This window comes from Chelonia mydas, chromosome 3 (assembly GCF_015237465.2).
Source record: "Chelonia mydas isolate rCheMyd1 chromosome 3, rCheMyd1.pri.v2, whole genome shotgun sequence".
Lineage (NCBI taxonomy): Eukaryota > Metazoa > Chordata > Testudines > Cheloniidae > Chelonia > Chelonia mydas.
This window is the reverse complement of record NC_057851.1, coordinates 20,933,101-20,958,206: the sequence shown is the minus strand read 5'-3', so window position 1 is coordinate 20,958,206 and position 25,106 is coordinate 20,933,101.

The window sequence follows — 25,106 nt, the reverse complement described above, 5'->3', positions numbered from 1 at the left end:
ATGAGAAGATTCCTATAGACTGAGCGGGCCCTACATACAGGTAAACTTTGAAGTCATGAAACCTACCAGCTGAATTATAAGTGGAGAAGTAAACTTTTGAAATACAAGTACATTCTCACTACTGACACAAATGTCTTGGCAAATTGCCTACAAGAAATCCACTGGTCTGGAAAGGTCCCTGAGAATAGTAATATTAATCGGAATATTTTGATAATTTGTAGTGGGGTAAAGGATATGGCTTACAATAAAATGTTAGTAATGATGTTAACCAGGGAACCATGACTATGACTCCATAATAAATGCATATGATGCTTTAGGAATACTACCTCTGTACACTGAAAACTACCTTCCTTTGAGAGGGGGAATTTTAAAGGGCCAAAAATCTATAAAGTCACTGTGACACCCTGGCACCCCAATATTCACCACTGTCATGTAATTAGGATATGTTTTGTACAAAGTATGCCTTGTGAGGTATCATTCTAAAAGTCTTGATCTGCTAGACATTAATATCTCATTGAATTGTATGTGCTACCATTGTATGTGAAGTTATGAAGTTTGGCTATTGTGACAGGGTCACGCCAGATGGCTACAGGAGAGTGATAGAAGGCAGATATATTAGCCCCAGGTTAAGTAGGTCCCTTTTCCTTGGGTAAGGTAACAGGGAAGGTTCCAGAACAAGCAGAAACTTTCTGGAAACAATTAAGAGAGACAGGCTGATTAGAACACCTGCAGCCAATCAAGAAGCTGCCAGAATCAATTAAGTCAGGCAGGCTAATCAGGGCACCTGGGTTTAAAAAGGAGCTCACTTCAGTTTGTGGTGTGTGCGCAAGGAGCTGGGAGCAGGAGGAGCACGAAGCTGAGAGTGAGAAGGCATACTACTGGAAGACTGAGAAGTACAAGCATTACCAGACATCAGGAGGAAGGTCCTGTGGTGAGAATAAAGAAAGTGTTGGGAGGAGGCCATGGGGAAGTAGCCCAGGGAGTTGTAGCTGTCACACAGCTATTACAGGAGCCACTGTAGACAGCTGCAATCCACAGGGCCCCGGAGTAGGGGTGGGCCTGGGTTCCCTCCATCCCTCCATCCCCTCCCCCAAACTCCCTTCTTGATACCGGAGGAGTTGACCTGGACTGTGGGTTCCACCAGAGGGGAAGGACTCTGGCCTGTTCCCCCTACCCACTAGGTGGATCAGCAGAGACTATGGGGATTGTTCTTCATCCTTTCCCCCATGCTGGCTAGTGGTAAGGCTAACTGAGTGAATGGCAGATTTAAGCCACAAAAGTGGCCAAACTGAGGGCTGCCGTGAACCTCTGAGGCGAGCAAATCTGCCAATAAGCGCAGGACCCACCAAGGCAGAGGAGGAACTTTGCCACACTATGTACGTTTTACTGAAACATGTTGTCAGGTTGGAAACACCCACAAGCAGCCTTTCAGGTACAATAGTAAAAAGGCCTAGCAATGTTAATGGCTTATTAAGGAAATGCACACAAGCAGAAGGATTACCTCAGCAACTGTGTACAACAGAAACGTCTCAGAGATAGCTCTACACAATGGGAACTGTTTGGCCCAGGTCACAGCAAAAGAGCTTTTCAGCAAGGGGGAATAAGATAGAAAAGGGGGACAATGATATCATGATGGCACCTCACTCTCCCTACAACAACACAGCTGGAAACACCTGAGGGGCAAGGACTGAACTGTGGGAAGTGATGGTCTGAGGCTACAGGGATTTTTAGCCTGTGTATAAAAACCTGGGAAAGCCAAGGCAGCTTGTGCCTTAAGAATCTGCCAGCCTGTTTATCAGTCAGGGCGAGAGTTTGCTAATTCATATCCTACCAATCTAGTATGTTAAACTCAATTTGCGGTTTTGTTTATTTACTAAGGTAATCTGCTTTGATCTGTTTGCTATCACTTATAATCACTTAAAATCTATCTTTTGTAGTTAATAAACTTTTTTTGTTTTGTCTAAAACCAGTGAATAGAAATGATAACTTGGGACAGAAAGCTGTTGCATCTCTCTCTCCACATTGAGGGAGGGGGCTGTTGATTAGAGGATTTAATGCATGGCCCCAGAGGGGGGAACAGCGCAAAATATCATTACAAAGCAGTCCTCAGATTCTGTGAGTGGCCTAATATTCAGCTGATCACTGCCTCATCATCAGTCCATCTTTAAACGGTTTTAATGGCAGCCGGGGCTTTCCTAGCTAGCGTAGGGCCTCCAACCCTTTATTTGGTGGATTGCTTTCCACTTGTAAAGGCTTACAAAACTTTTGTTTGTTTGACTTTAGAAGCTGCAGCTATAGAGTTTAAGAGATGTACATCCAGGCTTTTCTACGGATTTTAGCTGTATTTAGTAGCCGAAAAACAAATCTCACCTGGGTGCATGCAAATAGTACAATTTATATAAACAAATACTCTTGAGGGAAAAATATGTTCATGTTTGCATGTTCAATGTTATTTGTCTCAGTGCTATAGAGTTCATTTTTGCTGAAGTATCACATGCATATAATTTCCTCGTGTGTTACAGATGGGGACTGCCAGTACAGTAAGTTTTGCTTTTACAGATACAATAAAAGTGACAACTTGTTTGTGACTTTCTTAGAGATTTAAACAATTTGGACCAGATCCTCAGTTGGAGCAAACCAGAGTAGCTCAATTGAAATCAATGAAGCTAGGCCAATTTACACCAGCTAAGAAATTGTCCCTTTGATTTTAATTCACTTGATTTCAGAACTTTCTAGTACAGTATATGATATCGAAATAACCATCTGTCTCATTTGTTATGCACCCATAATCACAGTACCTGGGTGCTAAATACAACAGTTAGAAAGAAGAATCATTGCTGACATTGTCAGACCAGTGTCTCCAGGCTGCATTCAATTTAGGAGTACTTCCATGGGAGGAATCCAGTGGGAGGGATTGTACACTGCTTTTTGTTCGGAATTGGCCTGTGCAAACAGTTGCATTTTGCTCTGAGACCTTTATTCAGCAAAGCATTTAAGCTCCTGTACAGTCCCATTGAAATCAATGGAACTTACTTATGTGCTTAAAATTACATATATGCTTAAGTGCTTTGCTGGATTAGGGCCTGTAAGAGGAGTGGCCTGAGGTCATGGGCGCAGACTTTTACTTTTCCTGGGATGGGGGTGCTCTCCCACATTCCCCTGGAGGCTCTGCCCCCATTCTGCCCCTTCCCCTAAGGCCCTGCCTTTGCTCCGCCTCTTCCTGCCCTACTCTGCCCTCTCCCCGAAGCCTCTACCCACTCACCCGCCACTCGCTGGTCTCCACCCTCCCCCAAGGCCCTCCCTGAGTCACCAAACAGCTTTCTGGAAACAGCTGTGGCTGGTGGGTACTGAACACCCACTATTTTTTTTCGGTGGGTGCTCCAGCCCCAGAGCACCCACAGGGTCAGTGCCTATGCCTGAGTTCATCCTGATCTCCAGCAGTAGAAATCTGCAGTAATGGGCCTCTACTAAAAATTCCATACCCTATGCAGGGAGCATAGTGCTCTATGCCCTATACGATGCTAAGAAAATTGGCCATGCTGAATATGTAACAAATAACAGAGATGGGCCAACATCAGAATCTTAAATCCAAGCTCCTTTGAACTTTTCTGAGTGTGGGAGGATTTGTATCTGAACCCATCCTTCTTATTTTAGGTCTGGGTTGAATTTAGTCCTGCAAAGGGCCTGTTTTCTATTACTGGTTCATAGAGCTCAAAGGATTTCTGCCCAAGCTAGTGAGATCATTTTATAGTGCAAAATTTCTTTCATTTTTAGGCTAACATCTCATGATTTTGGTCTGCCAATTCCAACCTCCCCACCAACTCAGAGATAGAGAAAGGGAAGGGTCTTCAAGTTAAAAGCACACGAACAGGAGTCGGAAAGGAAATCTGGGCTCTCTTCATGGCTCTGCCACAGACTTTCTGTGTGATCTCTGGCACGTCACTTAATCTTTCTGCCTCAACTGGGTGATGATACTTCCCTAACTCATGCTGGTGTTGGGCGGATAAATTCATGAACTGCAGAGTGTTCAGAAATTCATGAACCTCAGAGTGCTCAGACAGACTGGCAAGGAGTGGAACAGGAAAAAACTATAAAATATGCACTCAGTGTGCTCTCAGTCCTGGCCTGATGCAGATCCCAACACAGCCTCTTGCCCCATATTTACCTTTATAGAGAGAGATTAGAAAAAGAGAGAATAAAGATTTGGGGCACAATTTTGCCACTGTTACAATGAGTTGTGCACGCTTACAGTCATTATAGTGAAGTCAATGGGACCCCTCCGATGAATAAGTGCTACTCCGTGTCAGAAAGGCCTGTGGAACTAAGCCCCTGTAGCAATGCTGCTATAGGCAGTCACAGAGGTGCTAAATACCCTTGGTCATTACAGATACCTTGCCATTTGTTGTCATAACAGGCGGATGAATGCGGGAGTCCTGACTACATTTCAATGGAGGAAAAATTACATGCTGCCTATCTAAAATTCCCCCTGCAGCTGAAGATGCTCAAAATACCCTTCCCTTCCTCTCACTGCTTAGTGTTGCTGTGTGCTGTTTAACAGCTGCACTCTTCCATCTCTTAGGTGGCTGCAATTCAGCAATGCAGAAAGTGATCCCACTAACTATCATTCTTAGGGCATGGCTACACTTGCAAATGTAGAGCGCTATGAGTTAAACCCGCCTTCGTAGAGCGCAGTAGGAAAAGCGCTGCAGTCTGTCCACACTGACAGCTGCCAGCGCACTGGTGTGTCCACATTTGCAGCACTTGCAGCGGCACTGGGAGCGGTGCATTGTGGACAGCTATCCCAAAGAGCACTCTTCCCATTCTGGCGCTGTGGGTTGTGGGAAGGGTGCGTGGGGTGTGGGGCATTCTGGGTTCTGTCCCAACACCCTGTGATGCATCGATTTGCATCCCAGCAATCCCTCTGCTTCCGTCCACAATTGGTGCCGTCTTTCAGCATTTTTTGTACTGCGTGCTCTGTCTTCCCTTTTGGTCTGCGGGAATGGAGCCCGAACTGCTGAGGAGTATGCTGACGAGTCTCGCCAGCACAGCATGTTTGGCAGTCGAGTTACTCCTTAAGATCCAAAGTGACAGTGAGGACTCCGACAATGATATCGACGCGAGTAACGCATACAACACGAGATTGCTTGTGGCATTCTCGGACATGCTCACCACTGTGGAACGGCGCTTTTGAGCTCAGGAAACAAGCACTGAGTGGTGGGATCACATCGTCATGCAAGTCTGGGATGACGAACAGTGACTGCAGAACTTTCGCATGAGGAAAGCCACATTCATGGGACTGTGCGAGGAGCTCGCTCCCACCCTGACGCACAAGGATACGAGATTGAGAGCTGCCCTGACGGTGGAGAAGCAGATGGCTATTGCAATCTGGAAGCTGGCAACTCCAGACAGCTACTAATCGGTCGCTAACCAGTTTGGAGTGGGGAAGTCGACTGTTGGAATCGTGTTGATGCAAGTTTGCAGGGCCATTAATCGCATCCTGCTCAGAAGAACCGTGACTCCAGGTAACGTGCAAGACATTGTGGCTGGCTTTGCACAAATGGGTTTCCCTAACTACAGAGGGGTGATACATGGGACGCATATTCCAATTCTGGCACCAGCCCACCTAGCCTCCAAGGACGTTAATCGGAAGGGCTATTTCTCTATGCGCTTTCTCCAGGCGCTTGTGGATCACCGTGCGCGTTTCATTGACATGAACGCAGGCTGGCCCGAAAAAGTCCATGACGCGTGCATCTTTCGGAACACTGGCCTATTCAGGAAGCTGCAAGCCGGGACTTTTTTCCCAGACTAGAAGATCACTGTAGGGGAAGTCGAAATGCCCATTGTGATCCTTGGAGACCTCGCTTACCCTTTAATGCTGTGGCTCATGAAACCCTACACAGGGAGCCTTGACAGCAGCAAGGAGCGGTTCAACAACAGGCTGAACCGGTGCAGAATGACTGTGGAGTGTGCTTTTGGTCGTTTAAAGAGCCTCTGGCGTTCTCTGTATGGGAAGCTGGACCTGGCCAATAACAGCATTCCCACGGTTATATCCGCATGCTGTACCCTCCATAACATTTGTGAAGGGAAGGGTAAACGATTCACTCAGGCATGGAACGTGGAAGTTCAACACCTGGCGGCTGAATTTGAACAGCCAGAGAGCAGGGCTATTAGAGGGGCCCAATGCGAGGCTGCAAGGGTTAGGGATGCCTTGAGGGAGCAATTTGAGTCTGAAAGCCACTAGTAATATCTGGTGCCCTGCACAGGAGCGAAGTGCAGTGGTTTCAATGTTAGTAGGAATCTGTGATTGCTACATATGATACACTGACTTGCAGTGCCTGTTGCTTTCCTGGGCTAAGGTATCTTTTATGTTATGCAATAATAAAGAATGTTTTCAAAGCAAAAAAATCCATTTAATGAAAAGAAAATGCATTTATTGAAAAGAAACATAACTGCTTGGGAAACACAAAGGGTAAGGGGGTGAGGTGGGGTGGGGAACAATACAATCGCAGGTTTGTGTATGTCCTGTTATCATACTCAGCCTTCCTGTCTGGAGTGCTGTGCAATGCGTGCTACACTTCAGGATGGCTATACTGCATGGTGATGGGGGTTGAGTGCAGTGGGTAAGAGTCATAGTTTTCAGGGCTGGGTGGTGAAGCTACCGGTGTTGGAGGCAGCTGGTGGCGATAAGAACCCGGATGTTGGGGAAAGTGGGTTGGAGGTGACATGAGGGCACAAGGGAAAGAGTTTTGGGACAAGGGCTGCAAGGGGGGGCGGGGGCAGTAGTGCTCCACCTGCATGACTACAAGCGCTTGGATCGAGTCTGCTTGGCGCTCCATGATGCTTATCAGTCGCTCTGTGCTTTGATGCTGGCGACCCACATTCTGCTGGCGGACTCTCCTTTCACTCTCCTGCCACTCCTGCACTTTTTGATTTTCATTAAGGGAGTGCTGCACGACTTCATACAGCACACCCTCTTTGCTTCTGTGTGGCCTCTTCCTGATTCTTTGCAGCCTCTCGGCCGGTGATAACACGGATGGCTGAGATTTCAAGGTTGCATCTGTAAAGGCAAAATGCAACACTTAACAGAGGCAGCATTGTTCACACCAGACAGAGCAATGATTCCCCCATACTCAAGGGCAAGCACAGTCTACACAATAGCATAATTTGCCCGTCCCAAAGCGAGCGCACATAACCCACAGGAGCCCCAAAATGGTGAGTAAGCACAGGGTCAAGCGTGACTGATTCTTTCATGGCTGTACTGTCCTCTGGGTTTCTGTGCCTTGGGGAGAGCCAACAGCTGCAGGGGGCCCCTAAACTGAACACTGTCCCCACATTTTCCACAGGAGTTTGTCCTGGAAGATATCTCGCTGCTGAAGGTGACCCGGGAAGCAAGGGAGGGTCTTCTACTGCAATGCGGTTTCTGCCCTGGCCATATGCAGCTTGCCTGCATGCAGCAATGGTCCCCCCGCTCCTCACGGCACAGTGGCGCGGACATGTTAGCCTGACTGGGACAAGGACAACAGTGGCTCTCCCAAGAAACCTGTGCAAGCTCATTGCCTAGCTTCTGCATGAGACCTTTGAGGAGATCACTGAGGCCGATTACCACAATGTGAGAGAGCACATCAATGCCCTATTTCGCATCTAGGCATGCATGCAGCCCTAATGCTCCTTGCCCCAACAGCCCACACCGAATAACTTCCTTCCCAAAATAAAAGCCGCTTACCAGGAACCTCCTCTGGTGTTTGTCCTTCCCCAAGCAACGGCCGCGGCAACTGGCTACCTTCCTCTTGGCTTGAGAACAGCTCCTGGCTGCATGCATCTAGGAATGCTGGGGTGTTTCCCTCCCCCTCAGCACCCTCACTCCCACTTTGCTCCTCCTCCTCCTCCTGCCTTGTTGAACTGGGTTCTGAAGTGTCCATGGTGGTTCTCAGAATGGAGGTGTGGTCGCCCCCAAGTATCGCATCCAGCTGTTTGTAGAAACAGCAGGTCGTGGGGGCATCACCGCAGTGCTGATTTGCCTCGCGGGCTTTCTGGTAGGCATTCTGCAGCTCCTTCACTTTAACCCTGCACTGCAGAGCATCCCGGTCATGGCCCCTTTCCATCATGTCCCCTGATATCTGCCTGAAGGTATCGTAATTCCTTCAGCTGGAGCGCAGCTGGGACTGGACAGCTTCCTCCACCCAAACACTGATGAGGTCCAGCACTTCGCCATTGCTCCATACTGGGGATCACCTGGCACGTGGAGGCATGGTCACCTGGAAAGATGTGCTGAGAGCACTCCATGCCTGGCTGAGCAAACAGGAAGGGGATTTTCAAAATTCCCAGAGAATTTAAAGGGCGGGTCTGAAGGTTGCTCACTTGAGGGCAGGGCAGTAGAGTTCAAAGTGATGACCAGAGTGGCAAGAACAGGCATTGTGGGACACTTCTGGAGGCTGATCAGAGTGCACTAACAGACCAGGGCGTCCACACTGGTGCCGCGGCAGGGGCACATCAAATGTTATTCCACTCGCCAAGGTGGAGTACCAGGAGCGCTCTAGCTGTGGAGTCAGAGCACTATACGTCCCTTGCCAGTGTGGACGCATCATGAGTTACAGTGCACTGGGCTGCTTTAATGCGCTCTAACTTGCAAGTGTAGCCATGCCCTTAGTCCTGCCATGAGTGCTGGGGACTGGACTAGATGACCTCTTGAGGTCCCTTCCAGTCCTATGCTTCTATGATTCAAAGGGGACAGATTCAACTGTAAGGTCTTTGCAGGAGGGACTGTCTTTGCTCTGTTAGTACAGCGCCTAGCACATCAAGGCTCTTAGGTGCTACAAAAGTACAAATAATAAATAATAACAATAGATGAGCTATTGGCTCTCTCCAATGATAAATTCTTGTTTCTGTTTGTGATACGGAGTATATTGTGATGACTGTAGTGTTTTCAGTGAATCAACACAATATGCAGCGTCCATAGGTACGAGGCTTATTTTTTTCTCTATTTATACGAGCGTTTCTCAAACACGGCCACCAGGAGCTTTTCTTGCAGCCATAGCCTCCTGGGCTGTGATTGGGGAGGGAAGCAGCAGCCCCTCCGGCACCCTGGTGGTCCTCGATGCACCACTTTGGTATTGGTTGCTGGAGTTGCTAGCAGGGGTTGGGCCCTGACCTCCTCTGGAGACCCCTGGGGCACAACACTGGAGGAGCAGGCAGTCGGTGAGTTCCCCACCTTCCCGGGCAGTGGGGCTCAGGCTTTGGGCTTCAGCCCGGGGGTGGTGGGGAGGCAGGCTCTGGCCGTGAGGCTGCAGGCTCCAGTCCTGGGCTCTGGCTGCACAGCTTCCAGCTCCGTCCTCCAGCCATGGGGCTTCAGGCGCTGGCCCGCCGCTGCCTCCCCCTGCCACCCACCCCCCATCGTCTCTGGCTCTCGCTGCCTCCCCCAATCTCCCATCCAGGGCTTAATTTGTCCCCAGACTTGCCAGGGCTGAGTAACTAGCTTGCAATAAATAAATTACAATGATTTGGACGTATAGATGTGTATATTTATTTGTTTTTCCTAAAGCTAATTAAGTATTTTAGGTAAAAGAGTTGGTGGCTGCACTCGGAGGCCACCAAATAATTTGTCCTGAGAACCCTTGATTTATACCCAGATTTCCTCAGATAAGACTCCATTTCCCAAAATGGCACATCCCATGGTTCAGGAAGTCACTGCTCTGTGGCTATAGCACTCTGGTCTAGCCTGCTAATTACACTTGACTCACATGTTCCTAACTAAGGGTCAGATTCCAGTCTCAGATCACTATGAATCTTGAGTAATTCCCCTGAAGTCAATGGCATTACTCCAGCTTTACACTGGTATAAGTGAGAATGGAAATGGCCCTAAAGAAAATATTACTGTCCCCTTTGCATCATTACATCGTTCTGTATGTATGCTATCTGTGAAATACAAGCCCTTCGCAGAAGCATCATAAAAGAGAAATCCTGTCATTTTAATTTTTTCCCTTATAGTAGCCCCTGGGGTATGATGTTCGAAGTCATTATTTATTGCTTAATTCTCAAAGAGAACCTGCACAGTGATTTTTTTCTAAAACAGGCAAGTCTATTAAGTCCATTATCAAGTCACTACAGGACAGAAGTACTGGCAATTACACATCTCTGCTCTGAATAATCTCACAGAAGTACCTTTTAAACATATCACTTACTTGCTCTTGGGAACCTTGCTGATTTACAATGAGCATCTCATGAAACGTGTGTTTGATTATATCCTTGTTTGACATATTGCATTGAATAAAAAAATCCCATTTTTTAAAATCTCTAGTTTTGTTCTGAATTAGGGGGTGGGTAGGATCTTTAAAACTGAAATTATGATACATTACCCATACACCTGGAGAAAGCTATCTCTGTGTAAAACTGCAATACGCAGAAATACATGAAGTTTCCCATACCCATAATGATATGTGTATTAACTGATATTTATTTCTGAGCACCCATAAATGTGCTCGGTGCTCACAGGGCTATGTAGAGAGATGGCCTTACCCTAAAAAGCTTTACAAGTGAAACCTAGATGCACACAAAAAAGTAAACAGAATAAACAAAGATGGGGGAAGGGGAAGGTTTAGGACAAGAATTACAATGTGATGATGACATGGATATGTAGTTTGTTACACAGTGTATTGCACATAAATTCAAAGTATATGTCAACCTAACAAGACTTTAAAAAGGTCTGAAAAATATTAGCCAGTATAGTGTAGCATGACAGTATACTATACACAGATTTTGTTCTAAGTATAATAAGTTGGATGTCAGATCTTACATTAGTGATGGGCCCAAACCCCAATCCAAATACCATGTAAACAAGGGATGTTCAAAATCTGAACCTGGCTCCAGATCTGAATTTTACACATAGCCTCTAACTTCTTAGTGGACTAAGCAAAACCTAATGTAAATACCTCCTGTGTTGTTGGATGGCTGGACTCCAGACCTACATTGTGTAGTTTAACCAAGCAGTTAGCTAGTAAGGTGGTAGGCTCTTTTAAAGGGCCTGACATACATCTCTTTTGTCTATTTTAAATACAGAGATGGGCCAATTTTATCCTATTTTTAATATTGCTTATGCAGTAACTAAAAGGGCTATTCTGCATCTTAAAAGAAGTCTAAGAAGCCAAAACCAGCTAAAGATAAACACAGCAGAAAAACAGGAAAACTACCAGGGCAAGGAAAAAAAGAAACATCAGAGTTATTTTACATAACAAATGGCAGTGTAACAGAAAGTAGCTGATGTTTCAACCCTGAGGGGTTTCCCTGAATTGGAAGAAAAATAAGATCTAGCATATACGAATCCGCTCATAAATGGAGTTTCATAAAGGAGCATGGGCATATATGGATATGGATTTATATACATATGCATAGACGTTTATCACATGTGGGTTGATGGAAGCTGTGATCGTTCTCATCTGAGAACAGACTATCATCTCCCCCATTTGCTGCAGTCTATATGACACTCCTTCCTTTGCAGTCCTCCACTGGTTTCCCTCTCTCGTATCAAGTTCAAACTTTTCCTTCTCCACTTCAGGACTCTACATAGATCCAACTGTGCGTACATCTGAGCTCTTCTTTCCCGATACTCCCACTTCACACCCCCCCCTTCGTTCTGCCAATGAATCTTGCTCCCCAGTCTCCTTTCAGACTTTCTTCCCCTTACGCGGGGAACTCCCTTCTGCCCTAGAATGCAAACCAACCTCACGCTCTACTCAAATCTTTCTGTAAACCTCTCGTCTTCCCCCAAGCCTACCAGGGTAAACACGTCAGGAAGAAATGCTGTGCCACATTTGTCAAAGCTTCTTTTGCTCATATAAGGCACTTCATGTATGAATTGTTTTGTCTGTTTGGACTATACGCTCCGGAGGCATTAATTGGGGCTTCCTTTGGTTGTATTGATTATTATTTAAGTAGCATTCCAATGCCCCACTTGGGAACCAGACTCCAGCGTCCTCCGATCTAGAGTTCAGGGTATGGGTTTGTTGACCGGGGCCAGTTTTACTAAATATGTTTTTTTTGTCCACCCCACAGTGTGTCAAAGACCTTGCCCTTCACTGTAGGAGATCACTGAAGTTGGTGGTCTCATTCTGGAGAGTGGGGATGGGCCTCTAGAAGACATTTCTCCACTTTTCAACCCCAGTTTCCATATCCTTAAAGTACCCTGCAACTTGGTACAAATCAGAATAGCTGGAAACCCCTATTCAAGAGAGATTTGGAATACCTGGGTTTTTGCAAGTTAGGACAGAGATGCACCCTTGGCAGGTCAGGGCATGCAGTAAGAATACATCAGGCTCAGACTCCTTTAAACTTCCTTCCCTAGCACATCTTAGCAGATACTGACTCCCAGTCCTCCAGTCTCTCTTCCTCCCAGCCTGTTCCTCCCACACAACAGACTCATTGGCGTCCCACTAGAGTTTCTCACTATCACTTACATTGAGCCCCCTCACATCAGTGGGTGATAAATCCAATAATACCAATAGCCTGTTTGAATCTCCTGGGCAGAGTTTTGTGGGGGAAGCCTGCATAGGACCTGTCTGCATTCTGCCTGCCTTTCATCTATACTACTACTCCCTCACTTTGATCATTTTATTCTAAATTACAATCAACTAAAACAAAACTAAAAATAATTTGTGGTTCATGTTGTGTCTTATTTTAGCTCCTCTCTCTACAATGCTTCATCTTCCCCATGGCTGGTCTTCTAATCTAGCCATTGATCTATCTAATCAACAGCTCTTAGGCCACAGTTACTGGAGTATCTGGGTATGTTGTCTCTAGGTTTTAATGGCATAATACTGTTTTGGGGGGCTGGAGAGTTTGGGGGACAGCTAATTATACACAGAGCTAGATTATTAGTTTGAGTCAGCCCAGGTCAGCAGTGACTGAAGGGTCTTACCACCAGAGGGGTTTGGTAGTGTAGATTAAATTAGTTTTGTGGAAATCCAGTTCCTTGTAGGAAGAACTTCATAAACCTACTACCAAAATTGGCAGTAAATGCCAGCAATCTCAGCACAGAGGCAAAGCTCTGAATGGGCCACGGGCCTTTCCAGAACTAGCATTTTTCTTTATATACCCTGCTGTTGCATTACCTCTGGGTGCAGCACCACTACCCGTAGCAGCAGCGGGAACTGTAGTGTAGAGGGGCCAGCAGCATTTTAACCGCGACATTGCCTAACTCTGCTCCGAGCAGGTCACATTGGTTAAAGCGCTGGCAGTCTGACTGCGCTGGCAGTCCCGCCATTGCTAGTAGGGCAGGTGGAAGAAGAGATTGTTAGTCTGGACGAGGACTGTTTTAAACTATCCTCTTGTTCCATAGTGGTCCTTCCAGGACCTGGTGCAAGCATTCTGGGGAGGTCAGAGAGCAAGTGTGGAGAAGGGGATACTGTCATGGACTGCACCATACCAGCCTTGGAAATATACAGAGGTCTGGCCACTGCACACTTGTCCAATCCAACACTCTTCATGAGTATAAATATTTTTAAAAAGGAAAACTTCATACACAGCAGTGCAATCTGCTTTCCTCTGACCAAAATACTTATATGCAAATTTTCTTTTTGATCATTCTCCAGTATTGATTTATTGCATATAATGGGCCAGATCGTTAGCGGGTTAGTAGGCCAGCATCACTCCATCGACATTGGTTTACACCAGCTAAAGATCTGGCCCAATCTGTTTTATAACTCTGAACACTAAAATCAGGTCAGAGAAAGCATTGACCACACAACATAAATAAAAGACCCAGAGCACACAGCCTCACTCTGTGACTGGGTTGGGACAATGGGCGGTGACAATAGGTTGCAAAGATGTATAATGCTGGATTGAGACGTCATATCTACAAAGTGGACAGAACTGTAGTTTGGTCTGTGTTACGCCATTACAGGCCCTGATTCTCCACTGTGTGACAGCACTTATATGCTGGGCTTTCAATGGACTCACAGCAGTGTAACACTGGTATAACACAGTGGAGAATCAGGCCCATAGATTCTAGTCTGACAACAGTTTTGTAGTGGTTTGTTTCATGCTGGTTGTTTTTTCCTCTTCTCATTTCTCCACCTCGCCCTGTTATTCTTCTGTTTATTTATTTATTTGGTTCAAGCCTGCTCTTAATGGAAAGCAGGTTGGAAACAAAGTTTTAGTTGGGTTTGAAGCATGCAGCTGTTTTTCAGGTCTTCGCTCACCACAACTGGCTTTCCTAGAAGCCTGTAGCAGACACTAAAGCATGTGACTCAACCAGTATTTTGTGAACAGGGAAAATATAGCACATTGGTCTGAGGGATTTTTAATTAATTTACCCTAAACACTGAGTATAGAAGAAAGATGCTCTCAAGCTACAAAAGTCAGATCCATTGTAATTAAAATTACATTTACAACAATTGCCCCTTCTCCCCACTCCTCCCAAAAGGTCTTTGGGTATATTATAATTCCCATCAGACCTCTGGTGAATGTCCCAAGCTCCACTCATTCCAAGCATTCTTTAAATTAAAAAGTAGGTTTATGAAATTGACATTAAAATCAGGGGGAAGAAAGAGAATCTGGGTGGCTGTGGAGGGGATTGAGAGAAGGCACCAGAGTGTGAAGGTGAAAGGACTGGGGAAAAGCAAAGAGAACCTGGGGGTGGGTAGCAGAGTGGGCAACAGAGATTTGGAAGAAGGACAATCAGGGACAAAACACCCCGGGGAAGAGAAGATGGAGGGATGAGCACAAAGCTCCACCTTGCTGTGTGAAAGTGCAATAAACGAATGTCACACTACTCCCCCTCTCCCACCCTCTCTCCCTCTGCTGCAGACCCTAAGGTCAACAAAGTCCCACAGTGCAGGGTTGCATTCAGGTAGGTTCATCTCCAGCCCTGAGAGTGGATAAGGGAGGCTTCTGCCACTTGTTGCCGCACCACGGCTGCTTCTTGTTGATGCCTTTAGCGGTGATGTTGTGTTTTGAGAATCTACCATCTAGCCCCATTCTTAGCAATTTCACCAGGTAGTGGGAAACCTCACTGCTGCTGCATCCTCTGAATTGTCTTCCACCAGAACACTGTGTTCCCACACCTGCCCCCTGGACCTGCCCGCCAGTGATTTCAGCTATAGTGATTGCTGAGCAGAAACAAAGAATCTCATCAGCTCTGTCTTTAAATACCAGAGGGGTAAGGTCAAATAGCATCTAGAACTTTTAAACAGAGCCCATCTGTTCGGCCTACACCTGCTTCCCTACCCCGATTTTCCCTAACATTTACTTCACTACACAATGCTCAGCGAGTGAGGTTAAATATTAGGGCGACCCCCTCAATTAGGTTAAGTACAGTTCTGCTGTCCTTTAGTCCTACGGTAAGGATAAAACACGTCATTACCCCTGCATCCAAGCCTTCAGTGACTTTTGACCCCAAACAGACAAAACTGATCCCTTTGGCAAAGCATGTATGTCCACAGATCACCTTGGCGAAGTAGGTGTATCTATGCAAACATGGTCTGCTCCTGAGGTTTTTCCCCCTGTTTGTCACTGGGTGGCAGAAGGGAGCTCCATCAGATCTCTGGCTTACAGATGAACTGCAGATTCAGGGAAACAGGCCCATATTGCTGTTCTTGAGGAGTGTGTGCACAACAGCCAACCCTTTTCTCCCTCACAAAAAATAAACTAGGGAAACTGAGACAAAAAACTGAACTCAAATACAGGTCTAGTTAAGGATGGACTGCCCCGTTAGCCAGTGGTAGAAGAATGTCATAGTTTTACAACTATAAATGCCACCGTTTCAGGAAATTAAGGTTCCAATACCATCCTTAACAGTTTGCCTATTATCCTGCTCTTATAAGCTAGAGGTTCCTTTACCTCAGCCTCTCCTACTCCATATACATTGGCATGACCCCCAGGTTACCACTCTCTACATAGAATGACTGGTGAGGCACCACACTTTAGTTTTAACCTACCTCCAGTCCACATTCCTGCTATTTTATTAACCCAGTATATTCCATATCCTTGCTGAAAGAAACACATGTGAGCTTCCTTGAATGCTCAGTCAATATAGAGTTGCCTGCCTGCTGTCCATGTGATTTTACAAGGACTGTGTGTCAGTTGACAGAGAAACACATACAAAATCCAGTGTAGGGATGTCATGTGGTTTCGCCATCCTGGGGAATTTTGTCCCATAATTCAGTACTGGAATTATTCTCGCCCATCTGTGTAGTATTTCATTTCTGACAGCTAGAATAGGGGTAAGAGTCAAATTAGTCAGACATAGCCTTGGTTTGGTTTAGCTATTTCAGAAAAAACAACTGAACAGAAATTGCTGGTCTGTGCTCCAAGATGAGAAGGGATTTCAGCAGTTTATGGCATACTCTCAGTAACAAGAGAGATTTTTAGATGTGCATGCTTAACTGGGGCATATTGCTGTAAGAGGCATGACATGTTATCAAATGTTGTAACCTGTACTGTAAAGTGCTGCAATATGTATTGGCCAGCTCTACAGATCTTACTGGTCTGCATATGATTTGCCCTTGCAATGGTCCCAACCAGGACATGAGAAATTGGGCCAAAGGTATGTAGAAAGTTGGTTTTTTTGTCAAGGCACAGCTCTAGGAATCAAGAGATCTAGTCAATGGGTTTTACTCCTAGCCATGACACTGACTTTCTTGTCACCTTAGGTAAATCACTTAACCTTTCTATGACTTAGTTTCCCCATCTGTATAATGGGGCTAATACTTACCTATTTCACCAGGTTGCTAATTCATTAACATTTATAAAGAGCACTAAAAATCTTGGCTGGAAGGCACTAGATGTATCTGATATACATCTATCTTCGAGTGTATGTATACTGCACGAGTGTGTCTATTAACTAACTTCCTAGTCATACCCACAATATTACTTACTATTTTTAAGATTATAAATTCTTTACCAATATTAACTAATTAATCTTCCCCACACCTCTGTGAGGTAAATATTGTGAACCCCATTTTACAGATAGGGAAACTGCACCAGCTGGGTTAAGTAACTTTTCCAGGGATTCAGAGGGAGTCAATTTTAGAGCCAAAACTGGAGTCCAGGAGCCTCTTGCTCCTAGTTTTGTTTATTTCACTATGCCACGCCCTGTTACACGCATTTGCTAAACTGCATGGTGCCTGTAGTTCAGAATGAAGACTGTTCATTTCTTACAAAATACTGAACACAGTTACTCTTCTGGTCCCTAATGTGCCCATTAATGAATGGCCGGACAATTAGTTCTAGATTGGCTATCCAGAACAAAAGATAATAGAAATAATTCCTCAGAGTTCTATCCTAGAGAACCCCATGGCATAATATTTGGCGCCAGATAGAGAATCAGATCAAAATTATGCCTCAGTCTGGAGTTGTTTACATCTGGCATTTGGCCTATTGCAGAAATAGGTACTAGCCCTGAAGTTTGGGTCTGGAGCCAAAGCTCTCCAAAGTTCCAAGGTGTTTGGATTAATAGGTTTGGCCCCATGTCCAGTATATACTGGAGAACCATACACAAGCACAGGTATGGGTTAAACTCAGACCATATTTGCCTGAAGCATGGATTTGGAAACCGCACCCAGAGCCAGATTCACACACACCGATCTGCCAAGACAAACAAAGCAGCACACAGTGCAAGCTGTGCTGCCCTTCTAGAGTTCAGCAATAAGCTTGATTTTTTTAATTTACTTTTCTGAACAAAGACTGAATCAAGCCCTGCACATCCCATGAAACTGAAACATTCTGCACACCTGCTAAGCAAGTTGAATTTGGCAAAAGTAATTTGCATAAGTGGTCTGAAGACTCAAGGTCATAAATGAAATGTATAGAGTCCATTGGACAACTGTAATAAATAGTGTGATGAAAACTGCTTTCTGGCACTGGTGGTGAGGCTGTGGGTACTCTGTCATTTGAATGTCTCGGTGTGAGGGAATAAGAATGAATATTTTTTCCCACGGGTTACTGTAGATTCTTTAGCAGTGTTTCAGTTTGCAAATGGTGCACTTCGTCTACCATTGCTGCTGTTGCGCTACCTCTCTATTACCTCTCTATTACTGTGTCAAATCACAGGCATTTCTTGTACTAAGAAGTATTATAAATAGAACTACCACCAGAGGGCATTCAAAACCCTGTGATCTCTAATCTCTTAGACTGATGTTAATCCACACGATTTAACGGGGTTTATATCAGGCCTTGTCTATCCTGGAGCTTTAGTTTGCACTGAGTTGATGCATTCGATTTGGTGCATTATATATAAGCCATATTAATAGTGTGCTCACCGGATGGCTGTGCCCTCTTTCAGTTTGTGTCATTGTGTATGCTGAGTGGGGACTTGCTGGGTGCTAAGCATATGGCATTTGGGGAGGGCATCCCATGGTCCTTTGCTTTGCTGCCGAGCAGTATGCATTTGGGGATTTTTCTCACTGTGCATTGTAGGATGCATAGTGGAAGCCAGTGGAATTCTGGTCGTTGGGGTCAAATTAAAAAAAAAATCCCATGATTTCACTCTCTCCCCCCATGCTTCCATCTTTGTTGGTGGGTTAGCACTATTTTTGAATTGTCAGCCAGCATAGACCCAACAATGCTCTGAGCTACTATGCTTTCAGCTGCGAATACCCAGGGGCTCCTTGGGCTTTATTTGAACTCTCAAAGACGGATAGCTTCGGTTTTGGACTTTGCTTGCTGCCCCTCGTCCCCCCGAGCGGATGATGTGCCTTGGAGCTCCTCCAGCATCAGTATCAGCGGCAGCCATAGCAGAGGAAGAAAGACGAGTATGAGGGAGAAGAGGATGACACTGAGCAGTTGCTACTACAGGAGCTGTGCCTGGAGCAGCTTCACACAGCGCAGCGCTGTTTCTGGGCTCAGGAATGAAAAGGCTCATTCTGCAGACCTAGGGTGCTCAGCAGGGGCAAGGGAATTTCAGCATGGTGAAGGCAACACTTTGATATCCCTGAAGCTGGAGTGGCAGCGAACCAACACGCAGTGCCCCAGCCCTGTTGAGAATCGGGTCACCATTGCAATCTGGAAGCTGGCCACCCCCAAATGTTATTAGTCTGTAGCTGACCAGTTTGTTATAGAGAAATCGACTTGGGGCCATTGTCATGCGGGTGTGAAATAGCATGCATAACGTACCGGTGCACTGGGGTATAAAGCTTGGTAATGCTCAGGAGACTATTGATGGCTTTGCATACATCAGGTCTCCAAGCTGTAATGGGCAATTGATGGGACCCATGTGACTGTTGTTTGCCACCCATACCAGGGCTCAGAGTTTATAAACAGAAAGGGGTATTCCTCTATGGTGCTTCAAGAGCACCACAGCAGGTTTACAGACATAAATGCAGGTGGTCGGGAAAGGACCATGATGCTAGGATCTTTCAGAACTCCCTTAATGAATACAGGACAGTTTGCCCCCTGGATCACTATGGACATTAATCTGCAGCAAGGGAGATTTAGGATGGTAGGAAAAACTTTCTAACTATAAAGGTAGTTACGTTACCATGGGAGGCTGTGGAATCCCTGTTGTTGGATGCTTTTAAAAATAGGTTGGACAAACACCAACCAGGCATGGTTTAGGTTTACATGGTCCTGTCTCAGAGCAGGGGACTGGGCTTAATTACCTCTCGAGGCCACTACATTTCTATGATTAATGGTGTAGACGTTGCTCTGGTTATCCTGGGAGACTCATCTTATCCCCTGTTTCCCTGGTTAATGAAGCCTTGACTGCCCACTTGGACAGAAGGAAGGAACTGTTTAACTATCACCTCAGTAGTTGCAGAATAACAGAGGTGGTGCTGTTTATGAGCTAGGTGGGAAGTTGAAGGAAAAAAAACTTACCTAAGATTACTGTGCAATGCATGTGGCATGTTGCACAGTATTTGTGAGAGTAAGGAAGAAAGCCTTAACAATGGGTGGGAGAGACATGCTCAGCAGTTTGAGCATCCAGCAAGGCATTCACTAGAAAATAGAAACAGCCAGGCCAATACTGTCAGGGAGTCCTATTGCTCTTACTTTGAGTCTCAGGCCTGAAAATGACCACCTGGACCCCCCAGCTGTTATCCCAGAGAGTGAGGTGGGAAGTGAGAGGAATGGATTGTGAACCTTGCAGTCTCGTTTATGGGTGGCAGAAGTGGCATGTTCTGGCACTCCTTATTTTGCTTGTGTCTGTACCTTTGTAAAAACTTGTGACTTATGCACAATTTACAGTTTTTCTGTGTGAAATGCCTTGCCAGCACTTTCTGAATGAATTTTAATTGTTTTTCTTATTAAACAACAACTTCTTTGATAACACCCAGAAATAATCCTTCACTTAAAACAACAATGAGCCAAAGCTTTAAAGTGACACAGGGCAGAAGACACAAATGGTGGCGGTGGGTGGATAGCGGGAGCTCCAGGTCACACGTGAGCACATCTCTTCTTGTTCTTGGGCCTTCTGGTGTTGAGTGTTGGAGCTGGAAGTTATCAGGGCATTAGATATCTCAAGAGATCTGGGCTCCCAAGCACAATTGTTCTCTCTGCCCTGAGCTTAGGCAGGGAGTGGGGTGGAGGTGATGGCCTCTGAGAGCATGGCTGGTGTTCCCAGTATCCTGTATTATCCAGGGGCTGCAGAACGTGGCTGGGTCCTGGTTGAGGGCACTGGATTATCTGTGTGTGCTAGCAACATGTGCTGCAGAAGAGCATTCTGCTTCTGTACTGCCTCCAGGAGTTGCCTCTCCATGTCCCTGTCTGTCTCTACAGTATCTTTTGCCATGGCAACATTGTCTAGCCAATGTGACACTGTCTCTGGTCACTTCAGTGCTCTCTTTGGATAGCTCCCTGTCTTTGTTCCTCTCCAACCTCAAAAACAACCTCCACACACCTCTGTTGTTTTCAATTCTGGGGGGAGTATGTAATGAGGTCTGCGAACATTTCCGCCTGAGTTTTCTGTTTCTTCCCCCTCAGGTTAGCCAGCCGCTCAGCTGTTGATAAAGACCCTGTCCTTGAGGTTTTGGCTGGTGCAGTTGCCATGGCAAGGGGGAAAAAGTGGTTATGGTTCATATTCCAGCTAGCATTTTTTAACATATATTTCTGATTTCCCCTTCCTTAGATTCTTCCCAGTCTCGGCAGGAGCTCAGAGACGCCAAGTGGTGTGTGCATGGAGGAGGGCTGCATTAGGATTTTTGGGTGGGCAGTATATGCTGTCTGGATTTCAAATTGTGCCTTGGAAGCTTTTGGGGTGTTGGGAATTATGTTACCCTCTGCTGGGTAGTCTTGCTGTGCCTTAGAGGTGCTCATATGATGTTGGAGGAGTTAGTGGAGGGCATCTGGGGTGAGCTGGATAGTAATCCCCTTTGAATCCCCTTTGGACCGCCCTGATTCTTGATGGTGTTGGACTGAGGCAAATGGCTAGGAGGCAGAGAATGGACTTATTCAAAAAGTAATGGGGAGACCAGTGAGATATGCTGTGAAGTTTTTCACCAGGAGGATCCCCAGAAGTGCTGGAGGAGTAGAAGGGAACTGCAAGCTCTATCAGGGCCGTGAGCGTGCAGCTATCCAGCATAATGTTTGGACCAAACTAGAGCAATTTCTCAGTCTTAGATTCTGCTTTCTCTCTCCTGCAGAACTGCTAAAAGTGCAGAGAAAAATAGATGGGGTTCTGCACTGATTGTTTGAAGCCTTAACTGCTCCCAGTCTTTCTCTGTCTACACCTGTGAAAAGCCATCAAGAGCTGTAGCCTTTGCTGTCCCTAAGATAAACTTTTTTCTGTATGAATGTGTGTTACGAAGCATTTATACCTCAATTTTAGTACCTTTATGGGCATGCAATGCCCATGTCTACCTCATGTAAACGGAGAACTTTTCCTGTAACCACTGTCTCAGTAAAGTGGAATTTTGCACAACTAAATGGTTTCATTATGTGTGTACGCTGCAGGAGGGGTGACGAAGGGAGACTGAATAATGGCTGCAGCTGTACCATGCTGCTGGCCATCATTTGGAGCAGGTGAACTGAGCTGGGGGGTGGGGTGGGAGAAGGGAGAGTTTCACTGGGCAGCACAGATGTGGGGAGCAGAAAGAAAAAATAGGTGATGGGTATCTGCCTTCCTTGGTGCAGGCTTGGAAACAGTCAATAGGGTTGTAGCATGAGACAGGAACCAATTGGTCAGCCAGCTCGGCTGCCATTTTGAAAATGAGTAGGGGGTATTGAACAAACAAGGGGGAGAGGGTGGAACTAAGGAGGAAGGCAGGAGCTGGAGACTCAGAAAGGCTCCTTTCTCATATCTGCCTAAAATGGCTGTGGCCATGGGGCACCCAGAGCAGAAGCTAGCAGAGAAGTATAGCACAACCAGACATTGTAAAGATAGATACTTACATGCCGAGGTTCCCTCCATAAGATCTGGCTCCTCAGTCCCAGCCTGGGTTTTTAGCTGGGAATTGAGCTTGCTTCTTACATGGCTGCCCTCAGGGTCCTGAGTCCCAAAGAGAGCCTGGCTTTCCAGGGGTAGCTCTTCACTGACCTCCTCATGTTCCTCCTCATCCAAAGATCCTTGCTGCTCATCCTGGGGAAGAGGCTGGGGGGCAGCAGTTTCCAAAAGCTCCTTAGGTTCAGTCCTGGTTGCTCAAAATCCTGTCAGGTTCCTCAAAAAAAAAAAAAAAAAAGAGGCTACATTTCCACAGCCCGACTGTTTCCTGGCTCCCTGGTTTTAATGTAGGTTCTCCTGAGCTGTTTGCTCTTTATCCCAACACTAGTCGGGGTCCTGGTTGTGACCCCTCGCAGACATCTGACTAACCATGTCTGCAAACACATCTTTATTGTGGTGGCTGGAGCTTGCTGCACTGATGCTTCTCCCCAGATGGCAAGGAGATCCAGGATCTCAGCCTGGCTCCAGGTGGCTGCTTGAAGCATGTTGCAAAGCTTCTGAAACAATAATGCAGCAATGGCAGTATATTTGAATCCAGGAACAAATGGGCAAATTCTGTCCCTGTGCCGGTTTTTAAATGTGGGCGGGAACATCTGCTCAATTTGACCCCAGAGCCGTGGAAGGCACACGCGTAAACAGACAGGTCAATTACAGGCACCCACAAAGCATTGTGGGATAGCAATTGGACTTGTAGGACTGCCAAAGTAGTGCTTGGCAGCACTGAATGTACACAAACAATAGATTGCACTACCTCAGTTTGCCTCGAACTTAGTATGCTTTGAAAGAGGACTCCAGAGTTCACAATAAATTCAGAGTTAGTGCACTCTAATGAATTGCATTGTATGTATGCAGGCATTTTCACACCAGACTAACTTGAGTTACTGCAGCATAAAACCCTCGTTGTAGACAAGCCCTTGGTGTAACTGTGGTCAGAATTTGAACCTATGTTCCTACATTACATATAGACTCACATGGAGAAAAAGTGAGAAGCAAAAATACTATAAAACATCCAAACAAAGTGAAGGGCATCATGAATTGTAAAGAAACTTCAGGACTAATCAACTGAGAAGTGGAAAAGAAGAAGAGATAAAAAATGATTCCATGGTAACAAAAAATACTTCTCTTCTGCTGCACTGTCCTATTCCCAGCCTCCCCATTTTGTGTTCTCTTTCGCTTTGCTAAACCTTACAGTGCGATGATGAATTATGTCCATGATTGCATAGCTACCATCGACGCTATCCAGCTTTTCTTTCATAGATTCAGAGATTCCAAGGCCAGAAGAGACCGTTGTGATCATCTAGTCTGACCTCCTGTATAACACAGACCAGTAAATTTTCCCAAAATAGCTCCTAGAACAGATCTTTCAGAAAAACATCCCATCTTGATTTACAAATTGCTGACTTCTACTGGTGCCGGGGTGGGGATTTGGGGAAGGACTTGGAATAGGGGCAGGGAGGAGGCAGAGTTGGGGCAGGGACTTTGGGGAAGGGGTTGGAATGGGGGCGGGACGGGGTGGGGCAGGGATGGGGCGGGGCGGGGCCGGGGCAGAGGGGGTTCGAGCACACACCGGCGCCAGTAGAAGTCAGCGCCTATGCCTCCCTCCCTGATTCCAACCCCTTCCCCAAAGTCCCCGTCCCACTCCACCCCCTCCCGCCCCCATTCCAACCCCTTCCCCAAATCCCCACACCGGCCCTGCCTCTTCCCCGCCTCCTCCCCTGAGCCCGCCATGTTCCTGCTCCTTCCCCCTCCTCCCTAGAGCTTTCTACAGCTGTTTGGTGGCGGCAAGTGCTGGGAGGTAGGCGGAGGAGCGGGGGCGCAGCGAGCTCAGGGGAGGAGGCGGAGGAGGAGGTGAGGTGGGGCGGGGTCAGAGGTGAAAGTAAGCCGGTATGGTCTGGTATGCTATGCCGGACCGGACCGGCTTCCCCAGGCTGGCGATTTAAAGGGCCCGGGGCTCCCTGCAGTGGCGGGAGCCCCAGGCCCTTTATATCGCCTCCCAAGCCCCGCTGCTGGGAGCCCCGGTATAGCGGTGGCAGGGCTCCAGAGGTTATTTAAAGGGCCTGGGGTTCCCCGCAGTGGCTGGAGCCCCAGGCCCTTTAAATTGCCCCTGACCCCTGGGGCTCCCAGCCACCTCTGCAGCTGATAGCTCTGGGGGTGATTTAAAGGCTCTGCCTCTTTCGATTAAGGCCCCGCCCCCGCTCAGGACTCTGGGTACCGGTAAGTCCTTTAAGTTACTTTCACTTTTGGGTGGGGTGGGGAGCTTGGCTGCCAGGGGGTGCAGAGCACTCCTAATTTTTCCCCGTGGGTGCTCCAGCTCCGGAGCACCCACGGAGTCGGCGCCTATGTTGCCAGTGATGGAGAAACCACCATATTTCCTTCCAGATCTTTGATAAAGATATTAGATAACACTGTTATAGTCACCAGGTATGGAGACTCATCAGCAAAAAGGACAAACGTCTCAGTGCTAACATCAAACAGTCTTCCTGAGCCACAGACAATCAACTACTAATAGTTACAAAAGGGCTATAGGCCAGACAACTGGAACAGAAGAAATAGCATGATAAGTACACACACATCCTGCTGGCCCCCACTACCAATCCCCTTTTCTAAGTCAACAGCTCTTCTTCTACTCCCTCTCCGATTCCCATCCCTGCAACCCCAGACAACTTGTCACCCACAGACTCCCTCCTTACAGGATCCTGCCAATTTCATGCAAAGGATGATGAGGGCACCACAACTGGGAAGA